Here is a 17,450-nt window from a genome sequence, read left to right as displayed (position 1 = left end):
TCTTGCAAACAAGCTAGTAAAATGTGGGTTAGACAAGGCAATTGTTAAATGGATTTGTAATTGGTTGATTGGCCAAACACAAAGGGTGCTCAGCAATGGCTCCTCTTCATCCTGGAAAGAAGTGACCAGTGGGGTCTCACAGGGTTCTGTCCTGGGCCCAGTGCTATTCTACATCTTTATCAATGACTTGGCTGAAAGAATAGAGGGCATGCTTACCCAATTTGCAGATGACATCAAATTAGGAGGAATAGCTAATACCCCAGAGGACATGATCAAAATTCAAAATGACCTGAACAGACTAGAAAACTGGGCCAAAGTTAACGAAATGAATTTCAACACAGAGAAATGAAAGATACTGCACTTTAGGGCAAAAAATTAAATGCATAGATATAGCATAGGGAATACCTGGCTTAAGGAGACTATGTGTGAAAGGGATCTAGGAGTCCTAGTAGACCACCAGTTCAACATAATAGTGCCACTCTATTCTGCCTTGGTCAGACCTCACCTAGAATACTGTGTCCAGTAATGATTTTGCCAGTTCCTTCCCCTAAAATATAATCTAATACATGTTGTTCATTGGTGGTCTCCCATGCAAGTACTAATGAGGGCTGATCCTATGTAGCTTCCAAGATCAAACAGGATCTGGTGCCTGGTATATATGCCAGTTGGTTGTATCTGGTAAAAACAACAGCAACACTATTAACATTTGGGACAACAAACTGGCTCAAAGAAAAGGCATCTCAGTAAAAGCAAGACAAGATTGACCTTAACATGATATGGAAGCTGCTTGCAGCATCAGTTACATTAGGTAATATATGCAAGGTTCACTCACAGTGTTCATTTTTAGAAGAAATGAGAATTTACATAACTTACATGAAACTTAGAAAGCAAACTCCAAATGATGTTAAGGATAATTGATTGTCTAGGGATAGGGAGTGCCACCATAACATCATTCAAGCTGTGCCAGCTTCCATGTTGGCTGACCCCCTTCAACTTGAGAAAAGCAACCAATTCTCTTCATTTCCTCTCCATAAAGGAAGGTTTCCCCATTTTTGCTGGGGAGGAACATCATTGTTTGATTTGTAAGTCTCATTGAATAAGTCATCATTTATTACCACCTGAGATTTGTTGCAAAACCAAGTAAACTAAGCCTCTAAAATCTGTAATGCATGAGAATTGTGGTATGTTTCAGTACCACAAGCACATTTGAATTCAAAGTCAGAGGCCAGCACTCAAAGCCTTCTGTTTCTCTAGATGAGTCTATTTGTTTTGCTTCCTCCCATTTTTTAAAATCTCCAAATTATTTCCATCACATTTTGAATGGTTTTGTGTTTTTTGTAAGATTTTATAGAGAAATTAAGCAAAAATAATAATTTAATTTTTTAAAAAAATCACCCACCACTATATTATATAGAAATTATATGACAGCCAGTTATTGCACGAATTCCTGTGCTCAATCTCAGTTCTAAAAAAAATACACTGAACATGCAAAGCATATTTATTAACATAACAAATTTATATTGCCCTATGTATTGGGATGTCATGAGATGCCCATATTATGAATTTTCAAGAGTCTTTGTGTAATTTGCCCTTGCCTGTCATGGTCATACTCTATCAAGTACCATGTTGTTGTTTTTGGGCTGGGAGGATTTCCATATAGAAGTGGAAGAATCCTTCTGATGGCCCTTTCTAAGTTTTCTTCTAGTCCACAAATAGACTTGAATAATATATTTCAGCCCCTCTGAGCCCAGATTCACCCTTCCCCTGTCCCACTCCTGCATAGCTACGGGCAGGAGAGCAGCAACAGTTGACCAAGGAGGAACATCACCTGTATAGACCACACACCATGATAATATCATCCTATAGGACCTCTGGAGTATCCCTTGGAGGCCCTAAAGGGATGTGTGCATCAGAGTGAAACAGCTACAGTGTGGAATGTTCCTTACTCAGCTTCTCCCCATGATCTTCCATCCTCATGGCCACTACATCACTAGGTAGAAGTGGGGCTGTGGGGAGTAGTCAACCAAGTCTCATTCATAACCAGCATACCCAGGGATCAATTAACATCCTTGCTTAACTGCCCACACTTCTCCCTCCAGTCAGACATGTGGCCATGTGAGCAGGAGAGGGTCAGGGAGACCCAAATAAAGAAGATAATAATAAATAATAATAAAATATTTATTTGTATCTTGCCTCTTCCCTTTTGGTGATCAAGGCGAGTAACAGAAGTTAATGCAATACAAAATAAACAATGCAAAATTGCCTATCTATTGCAACAATAGCTGGCAATGAGTGATCCTTCTCTCTTGCCTGATTCTGCCATCTCCTTCCACTAGCCAGGATGTGATGGGAAAGAAAGAGTTGAGTCTGGGAGGACAGACTTTCTTTCTCTTGTGAGACATCTTTGGAAAATGCACAGTTTACAGTAGAAAAATAGAGGTGACATTAAAACCCTGGGGCACACTTGGAACATTGGATACAGCTTCTATGATCCAACCACAGTTCATGATCTTAGCAAACTAAAAATGTTGTAATGCATTTTGTTTGGATCACATGTGACCCTACAATCAGGGAGGGTTTGTGCCTCCATCCTGACAAGATGGTTAGGGTTGTCACCTTCCTAAAATGATTAGCAAAACTGGACCACAAAAACTCTGATTTGCATGAGCCTCCTTGGGAATATTCAGTCAGGAATGATGAAATACTAAGAAACATTAGTCAAAGAAATAGCCATGTAAGTCTGTATCCAAGGGATTTTGTAGCATTTGTGGAGCTGAGAGGAAGACGTTCATAGCATAAACTGAGAAAGTTGACACGGTCTTATGCTACAAATATCTTTCAGTTAGTCGCTCTGAACAAAACTTGGCAAGAAAATCCCATGATAGGTTCACCTTAGGGTCACCATAAGTTGGAAACAACTTGGACACAGCACACATGAAGAGAGCTACACATTCCTTTGCATAAGAAATATTAAGAAAGTGATTGTCATTGATCCCTCCCAGGATTAATAGCTATCTGCAATCTATCCTATGCATATCCTAAGCACATGGAGGGCACTTTTAAGTATACATTGTGCTTGTAAGATTCTTGACCTTGAATGATATATGGAGGATAATGGATGGGGAACATAATTTGCCCTTTCACTGAAAGGATTTGCCAGTAGGTAAATAGGTAACAGGTAACTTAATAGGTAACAGCCTATCTGCCAATGTTCAACCCTCCCTCCCCTCCCTTGTTCTCTGTGATGCTATTGTGTAAAAGCCATCTTTGTTTCTCATTTGTGCACAGATATCCACTGAAATGTGTGTGTGTGTGTGTGTGTGTGTGTGTAAGCTATTTTTCTCTCTCTCTTGCCCTAGGGAAAAAATATGCAGATGTGTACCCAGCATTCCTCCCCATGAGATTTACATGAGGTCAGATAAAGTACTCTAAACATCTCAAGGGTATCCTAACTATGCACAATGGTTGCTTTCCAGAAGGCCATGTTTATTAACACACATCTTACTACAGAACATTCCCCGCAACCTTTCTGGTCATTATACTTTTAAACTTTATTTCAAAATTTATAGGCCAAAACTGTTTAGATGAATGCCCTGATACCTTTTAATGCATTTAAACATTTTTATGCTCTAACATTTGAGAAAGGTCAGCTCATATGAGGGCTATGGTTTATTTTTCTTCTTTCAATTCCTACATTATTTATTTTTATTATTGCTCTGTGGTTTTCATATTCTTTCTTGCTCTAATACAGGCTTTTTTTTGTGACAGTGCCCTTTCTATGCAATATACAGATTTGTTACAAAGGATTTAGATGGCATGACCTCTGTTCCATACTAGAAATTTGACCTCTAGAGAAAAACCCACTAGTGCAAATGCCACTTAATTTCTCAAGAGACAAATTGTAGCTTGTCAGTGCCACTGATCTGAGGTGACACTCTAGAAAAAATGGATTAATAATAGGCATCATAAAAGGCTCAATGCTGCACTCTTTCTGGTGTGTTAAAAAGTACACTATTCAATCAGTGGCACATTCAAAGCAAAATTATTTTGATCAAAAAGATAAATGTGAATGCAAATTTGTAAAAATGTTATTTTGGGGTTGTTCTCCTGATGCTTTCTTCATTTCAAGAGAATTTAGGAAACTTCTGGTAGCTAGACTTTGTCTGCCTTTTCACTCATCCTTTAGACCAATATGTTGTTCTTGGCAATGATGAGATACAGACATTCAGACTAGTAACCGGTGATGTCCTTTATCTGCCTGAATATATCTAATCTCCTTTTAAAGTTGTCAAAGTTGTCAGCCATAATATCCTGTGGCACTGAATTTCCTAATTTAAATTATGTGAAATGTGAATAAATTCTTTTGTCTGTCATATATCTCCAACTATTCAGCTTCAGTGCATGATCTTCGTATTATAAGAGAGAATTATGAGGAAGGGGAAGATGAGAAACTTTGCCCTGTTCATTTTCATCATGTGTAATTTGAGACACCTCTAACATGCCTCCTGTTATTTGGTTGTTGTTGTTTTACAAGCCACACAACCCCAAATGCTATACCATCATCAAGGAGATGCTCCAATGCCATGATTATTTTGTTTCCACTTTTCTGACATGCTGTTGAAACTACTGTTTGACCATATTTTACTACTGGGGAAAAAAAAGATGGGGGAAAATAGCTGCTTCAGAGAAGTTGGGCATAAAAAAGTTCAAAGAATTCACCTCTTTTCTTCCATCACATTCCCAATCAAGATCAGAGCCCCATGGCTGTTCATTGTGAACAAAGCAGTGTTACAAACATGTGATCCAAAAATGTTCTTAAAGTAATATATAGTTCAGGGGTTGTGAATCATTGAGCTTTGATGTTGTTGAACTTCAACAACATCATCACTGACCATCAGCCATGACATTTAGAGCTAATGATAATTGCACTCCATAAATATCTGCAGAGCCACAAGTTCTCCATGTCTTATATCATTGGCCCAAACTGAAGACTTCAAAGGAATCTTGGAAACCATGATGTAGTGTTGTCTTCTTGTATACTCGTAACTAAAGATTCTATAAGAAGTACAAAATACTGAGGTCTTGTATACAAATTTCCTAGGACACTACAACTCTTCTGAGCTAATCACAAGAGTATGGGAATAATGCATATAAATGACCTGCATCAAATAAGGTGCTGGTGCACATGGTATGTATATAAAGTCTCCATCAGTTGTCATCACAATATTCTCATCTATAAGATTAGGATATCAAAATGTATTTATTATACTTCCACACTGTTGTTTTGTACAATGCATTTCTGGTTGTCTCAAAGATTTGTTTTTCCATCCACAGACTCTTATCCAGTAAAAGATATGTCTCTCTGTGTTTTCTTTCTCTCATCTGGATGTACAATGTAATGCCTCTCTCTTCCCCCTTTTAGTTCCGATTCCATTCTCTTTTGTAGTTCTTCCATGCAGAAGCACTGAGACAGAAATCAGGCCATTTTAATGGGAAGCAATCCATGTGAGCAGATGGTTGGATCATGCCCTGTGTTGTTCACTGTTTGATCACTACAGAACAGTTACAGAGGGTGGAGGGAAAGGAAGCCACAATTTACTCTACTTGTGGAAGTAAAATAATTGCTAAATGATTAAAAGCAAGATTTCACTATATACACAACATACCTAATGATGCTATCACTAACCATTAAAATGAAGCATCATCATCATCAAATGAATAGCAAATACTGTACATTAGGGTGGAAACAGCTAATACTCAGCTCATTAGCATGCACACATTGAAATAATTATTTACCATTATGGAGTAGCTGTGATGATGCACCATTCTGAAGCAGAGATACATTTAGTAACATCTGCCAGATAATATCATCACCATTTTATGCATGGTAAAGGGGGATATCTTTTCTTTTTTTCTTTTTCTGTTTTCTTTTTACTATTGGGATCTGTGGGTGGGGGGAGATAACAGATCAAATTTTGTGCCATTATACCATTGTGACTAATCGAAATGATATAAAATGTGCCCACTGAGATTTGCCTTCTAAGAGCATCCAAAATAACCTACCTTTCAAATCATTTACTAGCATCAAACAATATAGGGCAATTGGATGAAAATGAGCATCCCTGCCATGAAGGAAATCTGCTTTCTATGTGGAGGATGATAGTGCCTAGACACCTGTAGGAGTACTTACTGCTTGTAGTGGTCCCCCCCTCCCTGCACACATACTTTCTTCTTTTGTCTCATTTCTTCTCTATCATCACACTGCCCGTATAGTTGTCAGCATCAAGTCACTGGGAGCACAATTTCATATCCCACAGATATAAAAGGCTCATCACTATCAATCATGGGACCTGTGTATGTGAGGTGAAAGACTACATGTCTGATTCCACCAATTACTTGGTAAGGAGAGAAAGGAACATGTCATATTTGGACTCCTTTTCAATCTTTTTCTTTCAACATTTCCTCCACCCATTTTTTGCTCTGAATTGAAAGAATAAATTTAGGGGCCCTTTCAAACTACACATGTAGAGCATGATGGTTCCATTTTAACTGCCATGCCTGTATGCTACAGGACATTCAGGCCTGCTGTTTGGAGAAACAAAGGGGTGACATGTCTCAGGGTAATAATATTGATTGTAACCACACACACACACACACACACACACACACACACACACAAAATCCAACATCAAAGTCTGAAAAAATAGCCCTAGACTACAACTTTCAGAACCCCCCTGTCAGCATAGCCACAGGCATACACCCTGAGGGATTCTGGGACCTGTAGTCCAAACAAGTAACCTTCCCAAGCTCCAAAGAAAATTAATGTGATACAAACTTCCAGTAAAAAATCATAGTGGTACAAACATCTAGCTGCAATCCTATACCCACCTATCTAGGAAATAAGCACCATTTATGTTGACAAGGTGCTGGTTGGGTCATTGCATGTAATCATTAGAGTCATTAGAAACCTGGATGAATGCTGTAGAGATGCAATTTGTCCTTCCTTTGGGCTGTCTGAGTAAAGTGAGTGTATCTGCATTTGTCCATTTTGTTTTAATAGTCAGTTCAACACAGTAGACTTGAAGAAAGGAAACACATTCTTCCTCTCCACACAATTACCTAGAAACAGATTTATCTGCACTCCTGGTAGGAGAGGTTTCCTAAATTCTCTTGAAATGAAGAAAGCATCAGGAGAACAACCCCAAAATTAACATTTGTACAAATTTGAATTCACATTTATCTTTTTGATCAAAATAATTTTGCTTGGTGCCCCTTTTCATTTTCCTTGTGTGGACTTCTCTTGAGAAAAGGGTTCACTCCTATGTGCCAGCCAGTCACCTGATTGGCTGTACCTATCAGAGCCCTTTGGGAAGTCCCATTTTGTCATATAGCCTTCCCCCAAACTGGCCTCTTCAGGTATGTCTGGGGCCAGAGCATTATGCAACCAATTCAGAAGAAAACTGCTGAGTAAGCTGTGGGTGTATGCCCCAAACATTCTGCCTAACACCATCAATTTACTGTTACAACAGTTCATATATTTCTTTCTAGACTTTTTCTCCTAGGTATTGCTGGCCAGAGACTGAACCAGAGACTTCTGAGTGTTGTGTTCGAGTTGTACTTCTGAGTTCTGACCTTTGAAAAATTTCTTTTGCATTACAATTTCCATAAACCTCAGTAGGTTTGCTAGTGGAGGCATTCTAGGAGCCATATTGAAGAGAGTAACTGTTCTGAGTTTTGACTAAGCTACAGCTAAACATTATGCCCCTCATTTAACTGCCCTGGAGCATTCTGGACACAGAATTAGTATGGAAGAAAAAATTCCACAGGGTAGGCATCTTGGGCTCCATTCCCATTATAAATTAAATCAATAACTGGATTATAGGAACATCGTTCCTATTTGAACTCGTGTTCGATCCTTATTTAAGGAAAATTGTTCTCATTTGAATCCGTGTTCGATTGTGTAAAAGCCATCTTTGTTTCTCATTTGTGCATAGATATCCACTGAAATGTGTGTGTGTGTGTGTGTGTGTGTGTAAGCTATTTTTCTCTCTCTCTTGATCGATAGCTCTAGCTAAAACCCGAATCAGTGATAGATAACCTGGGTTATCCTGACACCACTTTTCCAAAGGTTTTTTTTGGGGGGGAGCTGCTGTGTCAGATCCGCGGCAAACTAATGGGAATGACAAGGGTGTCCGAATCGGGGGAGGAGCAATGTTCAAAGGGCTGTCCTGTGGGTGTCACCAGCTTGTTCTCTTTCCTGGCATTCCTGGTGCCATTTCCCCCCATTCACGTAGACTTTCCCCAGTGGTGTGTAAAACTTTTTTTTAAAAAAAAAAGAAAAAAGTTAAACTGGGTTTTTGGAGGAGGAGGGGAAAGGAAAGGAAAGAGGAGAAGGGATATGAAGAAAGGGAGGCTGGCGAAAACTTTTGTGAGCGGATAGGAAAAAGAGAGAGAGAAAGAGAGAGAGAGAACCCAGACCCTGAATGTGGCTCCTGCATCCAGCCTTCTTTCCTTTTTGAAACAGAAAAGGGGTGGTTGGCTGCTGCATATTGGGGTGGTTTGAAGAAGAAGGGAGGGATAAGAAGAAGGGGGGATTAGACATCCCTGTTACATCTAATCTCCTAAGCTCTTGATTGACAGCTTTAAAAAATGGTTGCAGAAAGGCAATGGGAACAGGGAACAAAAAACCCGCATCAAAATACAACAGAGAAATATCAATGGGAACGAGAACATGGGTCAAGAAAAACCAAGTCCTTTTGCTCCCTTTTGTAATGGGAACGATGGACCTGACTGGAATTCAACGCGGCAACTTGATGCGATCCAGACTCGCAGCGATATACATCGCTTTATATGTTAAGGAAAAAGCAACATGGGATATACAGTGAATGAAATAAAACATGTATGTGAGAGTCAGGGTGACTCAGCAAAAGCAATTAGAAGCCACACAGGTGTAGAAGGTAATATAATTAACAAGTCCTAAATGCCAAGGACAGAAATGTAAAGTGGATAATTGAACACACCTGAGAATTGTTAAGAGGACAAGGCTGAGATGATGAAATCATTAATTGTGGGATGAACCAAGAGAGCCAATGAAAATGGTTGTACACGCCCACTGGGTGGAAACAGACAACAGTGGGTGGTATTTTGCAATGACTATAATAATGGCTATGAATCCCAATGTATTTTGTGGGTAGTAGTGGATAGGAGTATTGGAGTAGTGTTGGATAGTTTTGGAGCTGTATATAGTAGAATAAAGTAGATCTTTTATATAAGACTACTGAGTTGTCTGGTGTCTTGGGTGAAGCTACAAGAGCCAGCTGGATCCTGAAGAAGGGTGAAGACTTCTGTGGAAGCAAGAGTGAGAAGGCTTGGAGAGATTGTCAGGGTCTTCAGCCTATTCTCTGTAACTCTGCTGCTTTAGAGCAAAGCTTTAACCACTGACCAAAACTGGTCAGCGCCGGTGCGTAACAAGGTGGTGAGTTCGAGCCAGAGGTGAAGAGCTACAACTCCCATCATCCCTGACATTATATGCCCAGTGGGAATGGGGCCTTGAACACCAGAGGGTCCCTGATTTGACCTTCCCCTTTCTTTACTTTTATGAATGTGTGGTTAGTGTTTTTTTTTTATTAATCTCCTTTTAAAAAGATAAATGTAGTTCCTTGAATGTCTAGCCGTAACCAACTGTAGGGGGCTGTGCTCATCTCCTTTACTAAACTGAAGAGCCAGCATTGTCTGAAGACTACTCCATTGGCCATGTGGCCAGCATGACTGCACCAAATGCTGTTACCTTCCCAAAGTGGTACCTATTTATCTACTTGCATTTACATGCTTTCCAATTGCTAGGTTGGCAGAAGCTGGGACTAGTGACAGGAGCACACACCATCATGAAGCACTTGGGCCTCGCACTGCCAGTCTTCCAATCTTCTGATCATTAGAATTGGCATCTTAACCACTAAGCCACTGCATCCTCACTCCTTTTACTTTCTACTTTTACTCCTTTTACTTTCCCCTTATTCTTCAGGTGAAATTATTTTTTTTGAAATCCACAGGCAACAGTCTTCCAGTTACTAACCCCAACAGCTGTTGCAGTATTGTTCTGGAGGTTGCTATTATGATAGTTGTAGTTTTCAGTGAGTGCTGGGAAGCTTAAGGCATTACCAGTGCCACTTCATCCTGTGGCTCCCATTTCCATAGCTTGTTGCTCTTCCAACTGGAGAAATGTAAACACTTATTACATGACATGGAGGCCATATTACCACACCTAGATATCATTTGGGGGTACATTGACTCTCGTTAATCATTTTGCACCTCTGGTGGAAGAGATACATGGAAATGGGCTTTGGCAGATGATGATGATGATGATGATGATGATGATGATGATGATGATGATGATAAATTTTATTTATATACCGCTTTTCCACAGATCAAAGTGGTTAACAAAATATATAAACAAAACAAGAGAAATATATTAACGAAAATATCACTAATAAGTCAGCCTTTACCTTAACTGAATACAATAAGTTAAAACAACCCACATTAACAATAAATACATTTCTATACCTCCCATCTGTCACACAACTATCTAACTACCTAATGCAATACTAAAATGCCAAGATTTAACATTAAAACAAATGAAACAATCAGAGTCTACTAATTACATTCCCATCATTTCCAAACACTCAAGCTCTAGCAAACAGTAGCAAATCCAGGGCTGAGTGGGGGATGATTGTAAAGAATAGGCTGATAGATGGCACTAGGTGATGATGTGTGTTTACTTGGCACAGAAATGACTGGAGGTCATGCAACAACAATAGCAACAACAACATGATGCATTGTGTCAGAATCTATTTTCCTGAAGTTCTTGTTCTGGAGAACCTTGTTCTGAAGAACCAGGATATAAGGTTTATGGGTGTGTGGGGTGTGTGTGAAAGACCTAAACTTTCTCAAATATAAATTCTTTTTGTCTTGTTCCTAGTAAAATTTACAAGGAATGCCAATTTTTCAGGAAGACAGAGGATTCAGCCATACTTTGCCAAGCCATTTTCATATGGTACTTTTTTAAAAACTAAAATTGAGAGGGAGACAATCTCTGCTCTCTACTTTAGTGCTACATGTAATTCAGAAGCCTGAGGTCTTTTCTATTAAGTGGTTTTCAAGCAGACTGTAACAGGGAGTGGTGGAAAATTTTTTACTGTGTTTGCACTGCAAAACCAGGTTGGCATTGGGTTTATGTCAGTGTTTCTTACTTCTCCAGGTATTGTTATGGTATTGCCACTGGTATTCTATAGTTCATGAGATCATGATTGCATGACACCCACATTACCATGGCATAACAGCTGCTCAGAGTACTGGTATTCTGTAGTTCATGAGATCATGATTGAGACTGGACTATAAATCTGTGGCCAAAAAATTACTCAGTCTGCCATTTATTTACATAAGTAATCCTAAAAGTCCTTCCTCCTCAACAAGGCTATCCTTGTCTCTGCAATAGCAGAATAACAGTCGCAAAAGGTAGAACACACAAGCACAGTCTTAAAAGCCATTTGTACATTCCTGTAAATGTAACCAGAAGACCTCTAGAAGAGACTTCTTTTTATTTATAACCCTTTTGTGGTGAACACTCATTGCAAGCTTTCTTTCTATAATGTCAAGTATAACTTGTATTAACTCAGTGGCCGTTTGTACTTTTCCTTTAGAAACCACTCTGAAGTAAGAGCTTGCACACTCAAGGTGAGTAGATATAACATATAAATAAAGTGACGTTTGATCTGGCATTTCTTTTCTTCACTGAAGCTTTCTAAAGAGGACATGCTATTCTTTTAATCAATTGCATTTTTCAGGACTATTCTGAAAGCATGAGGTATTTGAAAGGTGGACTGAATATAGTTGTGCTGGGAGCAACATTTATGAAAGTTTAAAAGTTCAAAAATTTTAATCCTCTCTTTCAGGAAAGTGTGCAGCTTCTTGCCAAGCAAGGATTGGCATAGATTATGGGAAATGATTTATTATGGATAGTACTTTAGGATTCAGATTTATCCTCAAAATAAATGTACGGGTGAAGCTATTTAAAACTGAAAAATTGTTATCTTGTCCAAACTCATCGAGTTATCTATTGTGGAAATAGGGTATAAATCTGTCTTCTATATGCTCTCCTAAAAAGAAGGCAGATGAGTTGGAAATCTGAGGGATTTTTTGTTGCTCATTAGTTCCATTTCAGATGGCAGTTGTGGTAACAAATGTTTCTGCCATCACACGCTTTATGTATTCCTTGTAGTTACAGAGCTAGATAGTCAAAATGAAGACTTGTTGGATGTCTTTCCCTGAAACTTGATAATTTTGTATGTGTAAGAGAGCTGTTATGAGGAAAGGTAAGCAGTCAAACTCTTGATCCTCCACGTAGAGAGATCTTGTAGCATCTTTGAGGAATAACTGAAAGAAAGAAATTGGCAGCATGAGTTCAATGACCACTGTTCAAAAGAACTACAAAAGTAGATTGGAAAGAGAAACAGCAGAATGGGAATTCACCTACAAACTACAGTCCCTCAGCAATGGATTGAACAAAGACAATGGTTTTCTGACACACTACACACACTTCAACACTATCTGACCTTATCCTTATGGGGGTGCCCTATATTCATCTATTCCCCTCACCACAGGCTAATCCCATTGCAAAATTGGATCTGCCAGTTCATCTCCATGCAGAAAGACCAGTTTCCTATGTCTCTGTGCAATAACGACCATCATTAAAACTGGACCTGCAACCTCATATCCATATATAAAGGATCTGTAATTTGAATTGACATCCTCACATATCAATTGCATATATATGTCTTTACCTGGCTTTCACTCCACCAAATGCATCTGAGGAAGTAGTCTATGGGGCTGTGCAGACAGGCAGATTGGGCTAGCTTAGGGGCAGAGTTGGGGTGTAGCATCCACCCCTAGGGGGGCATGACACCACATACCACACTGTATGGCTCGCAGCATCACAATGCTCCTCCTGTGCTTCCAAAGGAGCACCGCCAAGCTGCAGCAATGTTGCTATTGCACCCTTTGCAGGGCGCAAAAAGGAGCTGCTTTTTGTAAAGGCCAGATCAGGGCTGAGGTGTGTGGTTGTCACAACCTCGATCTGGCTGTAACAGGAGCAGTCCATCCCTTCAGGGTTGTGTGCACATCCCCTGCATCTACTAAAATCTCCCCTCCATGTGCTACTTTGGATTTCAGGACACCACGTCACTCTGAACTCTGATCTAGCTCCAGCACTTCCGTTCACCCACATATTCCAAATGGCTGTGTCTCTCGCCATCTCAACTCACTGGACTTTGGAAGCAAGCCTCTTCTATGGTATCTTTCTTAGTGGTGCCTCAACCTGTCCCACACTAACCCTTGATTCCTTGAGCCTTGAATGAGTGTGTGTGTGCTTATACTGCTGTGTGATTTCCCCCCTTTTAAATAAAAATAAGACTTAGATTGGAGAAGCCTGTCTCTGCTTCATTTCTTAAATTGCTCAGTACCTTGGTATACAAAACAGGAAATGATTTTGCTGGGTCCTTGTAGCCAGCCCTCTCAATTCTGACATAATTAAAAATTCCCCTATCTAGTTTTGGCTACACTTGTCCTCTTTCCTGCTTCCCCCAACTTATCTTGGGTGTGGAACTTCCTTTTCTCCTTGAGGTTGGCCTGGCCGGGTAGCCATTTTCTCTGTCATAAGTTCATTTTGTTTGTATATACCACCCCCTTCTTTTTGGGTGCATTTTCTCTCCAGGCCATTTTGTTTTGTTTTGCCAGTTGCCTTTTTGAGGGTGGCTTTTTTTCTGGGCACCATTCTGGTTAGACCTTATTGGCTGCCATTTTAGGTGTGTCTTTTTCTGGGCGCCATTTTGACTTGTACCCAGGACAGATCTATTACAGAACAGATTGAAGAGGGGAAACAACAGAACCTCACTAGTGCTCACATACAGTTCCCAGCTGGGACCAATTAGGTGCATCATCAATGAACTACAACCCATTCTGGTCAATAATAGCACTCTTTCAAGGACTCTTAGTGGCAGACCTTTACTTGCCTACAGAAAACCCTCAAACAGGAACTCACCTAGAGGAAGATATATGACACAGATGACAACACTGGTGTTAAGCCTTGCCACAAACCAAGATGCCAACTCTTCCCACTGATTTATCCAGGAAATGTGATCACAAGACCTAATGGTGTCACCCACAATATTAAGGGGACCTTCACATGCTCAAAAAATGTGTTACAAGATCTTTCTACATACAGATTAAGGATAGGTTTATGTTTGAAAGCAGAAATTCCAAATTCACCTTTCCTGAACTTAACATAATCAGTATGCACTGTGCAACAGATATCAAAATCTATACTTAATTGAAGCCTGTATGCAATTAATATATAAACATATACAAAAATGCATTCATTTTAAAACTGGAAAAAAATGCCTATTTTGGAATGCACTAAATATATTCATTGGAAAGCTATTTGCAAAAATGCAAAAACGTACATACATATGTGTATTTATTTGGAAATCTCATACAAGATCACATATATTATGGCAAGTGCATGAGAAAGTGTGTACAGTTTTTCATCTAGACTAAGGCAATCTGATGCAAAACTAGGAGAGAAGGAATTTAGAAATTTTTAAAAAATGAATTCCTGATGGCAAATTCACCCGTCCCTTCTCCAGATGTCAAAGAACAACTTCAGTCACTCCCATCCAGCATGATCGATAGTGAGGTATAATGGGAATTGCAGTTGAACAAAATATGGAAATCCATTTTGTCCTAAAAACTCATTCCTGTCTGCTCCTTCAGTTCTTGTAAAAGGATGCCTCACAGTACTTTAAGAAATGGATTGCTTTCTTTGTTAGTAAAGGGTTAATTCTAATTGATATTTCCAGGTAGAGCAGACCCATCCAATCAATGGGATGTAGGTAACTGACTTAGGTCCTTTTCACACTAGGACCTTGTTCTGCTAAGGGAGTGTTATTTAAACCACCACTATGCTATTGGAACAGCTATTCCTGCTATAGATTTCCCACACAGGGAGAAAATCTGAGGGTCAACCAGGACATCCTCGACACATTTGTCCACACATCACTCTGATTTGATTATTTCTTTGAAGGCTGTTTTCATTTTTTGCTTTATTTCTGATATTTTTCACTGCCATAATTGCACTAGTGTGGCATTCCAGTGGGAAGAAAAATAAGCTAGGGCACTGAAGAGCAGAATTAATACCTGTTCAACCATTTACACCTACTGGGTGACCTAGGACATATCACACACACTAATCTTGAAAGAAGGCAATGGCAAACTCTGAACAAATAACCTATGATAGGTTCACGTCAATGTTATCATAAGTCAGAAAAGCCTTGAAGGCATGTGAGAACAACAACAACAGCAGCATTTTTAATGGGCTCTCTTGCACTAGTCAAGAAAGAAATGGGGAGATTGTGACTATCATCATCATGACTACCACTGATGTCATCATCTTCATTTCTATCCTGCCTTTCCCACAAAACTGGGATTCAAGATGGCTTACAATTTAAAATAAGGGGAATATGGCTAGAAACACACAAAATGACAATGTTAAAATAAAACTATTCACAGTGTTAAAATAAATTAAAACAAATGCAGCTAAGAAGCTGTTTTAAAAAGTTCATTAAAAACAATATAGCATCTGCAAAATTCTTTCTTCAAAAAGTTTTAAAAAAACTGCCACAGTGAAAAACAAAAGTCTTTGCAATGGCAATGGTAATGGAAGGACAGCAAATGTCATTCCTTTCTCATTAAGAATGAGAATGTTTTCAGTATTTTTCACATCCTAAGAGGAGACCAGGACACAGGCAATGGATTCAAACTCCAGGAACAGAGGTCTAACCATTAGGAAGTATTTTGTCATGGTAAAAGCAGTAGCAGCATTGGCAGGTGTGTGTGTGTGTGTTTGTGTATGTGGGGGACATGGACCGCACTGGGTGACAACCCACAAAAGAGGTGACACCTGGTCAGCCCCCACACTACCCCACATGGTCCGTCTGCTGCATGTGCCACTCCATCCCCCAGGTGCACACTCCCACATCGCTCCACCATCCCTACATGTGTACCACTCCATCCCCACATGCACATGCAACACCATTCCTCCCATGCACATGTACCACTCAATTCCTCCCTTGCATGTGCTGCCCCATTCCTACCACATGCGTGTCGCTCCATTCTTCTCACCCATATGCTGATCCATTCTCCCTGCACACATGCACCACTTCATTCTCCCTACACATGTACACTGCTCTGTTCCCCCCACCCATGCACCACTCTGTCCACCCTGTGCATGCTCTTTCCCCCACATTCCATCCCATCCTTTTTCTTATCAGGAAAAGGATGGGCTGGCTTGGGGAAAGGAAGTTTGTGCCATCTCCGGAAGCCCTGCCTGCAGAAACCCCATCAGAAGTCCCACCCCACAAGTCCTGCCCCCTGGAAGTCCCATCCCCTGCACCGGGTGTCACCTGGTGTATGTCACTGGGTAATAGCTATTTGCCAGTGTAACATGCTGTTTTGGAATGTAGCGGAGCTCTTTATTTGGACTTTTTTAAACAGAGGCTGGATGGTCATCTGTTGGAAGTGCTTTCACTGTGTGTTCCTGCATGTTCCTGAATGACCCTTTTGGTCTCTTCCAGCTCTGTGATTCTACGATTCTACCTCAGCACCCAGGCAGCCTCATACAGTGAGTTATAGTCTGTCAGATAACCTGGATATAAGGCATTTAAGGGTTTATAGGTCATAACTAGCACTTTGAATTGTGCCCCCCCCCAAAAAAAATTGCTACATCCATGGTGTACCGATTCCTTCCTTTCATCTCAGCATACAGTATTAAACAGAAACAGAACAGGTGACCACTTACTTCATACTCCAAACATAATGATAATTGTGAAAGTGAACTTTCACATAGTAACATGGCCTCGGCTGACAAGCATGTTATTTTGGCTAGCAAAAAAACCCAAAAAACAAAACCTGGGACCACACCAGAAGGAAAAAGGAACAGCATCTATGTCATACCAAAAGTCTATTTTGTTGCTAATGAAAACTCAGTTCCATTCTACCATAAAAGCCTTGTGTGTAAATGACCTTATTATTTAGCAATTGATTCACTGGGTCTATTTGGAATTAGTAATTTGATATACATCAATGTCTTGGTTTTATACTTTGCTCTCTAGCTTGGTATAGCAGTTTGAGCATGGGACTTTGGGGACTAGGGTTTGATTCCTGGCTCAGCCATGAAACTCACTGAGTGACCTTGAACAAGGCACATGCTCTTAGCCTCCATGGAAGGCAATGGCAAACCTCTTCTGAACAAATCTTGCCAAGAAAATCTTGTTATAGGGTCCTCATAAGTTGAAGGCACTCCACCACAACAACAGTCACTACTTTACTTTTGTATTATGATT

This window comes from Sceloporus undulatus, chromosome 2 (assembly GCF_019175285.1).
Source record: "Sceloporus undulatus isolate JIND9_A2432 ecotype Alabama chromosome 2, SceUnd_v1.1, whole genome shotgun sequence".
Classification (NCBI taxonomy): Eukaryota; Metazoa; Chordata; class Lepidosauria; order Squamata; family Phrynosomatidae; genus Sceloporus; species Sceloporus undulatus.
This window is presented reverse-complemented; position numbering follows the sequence as displayed.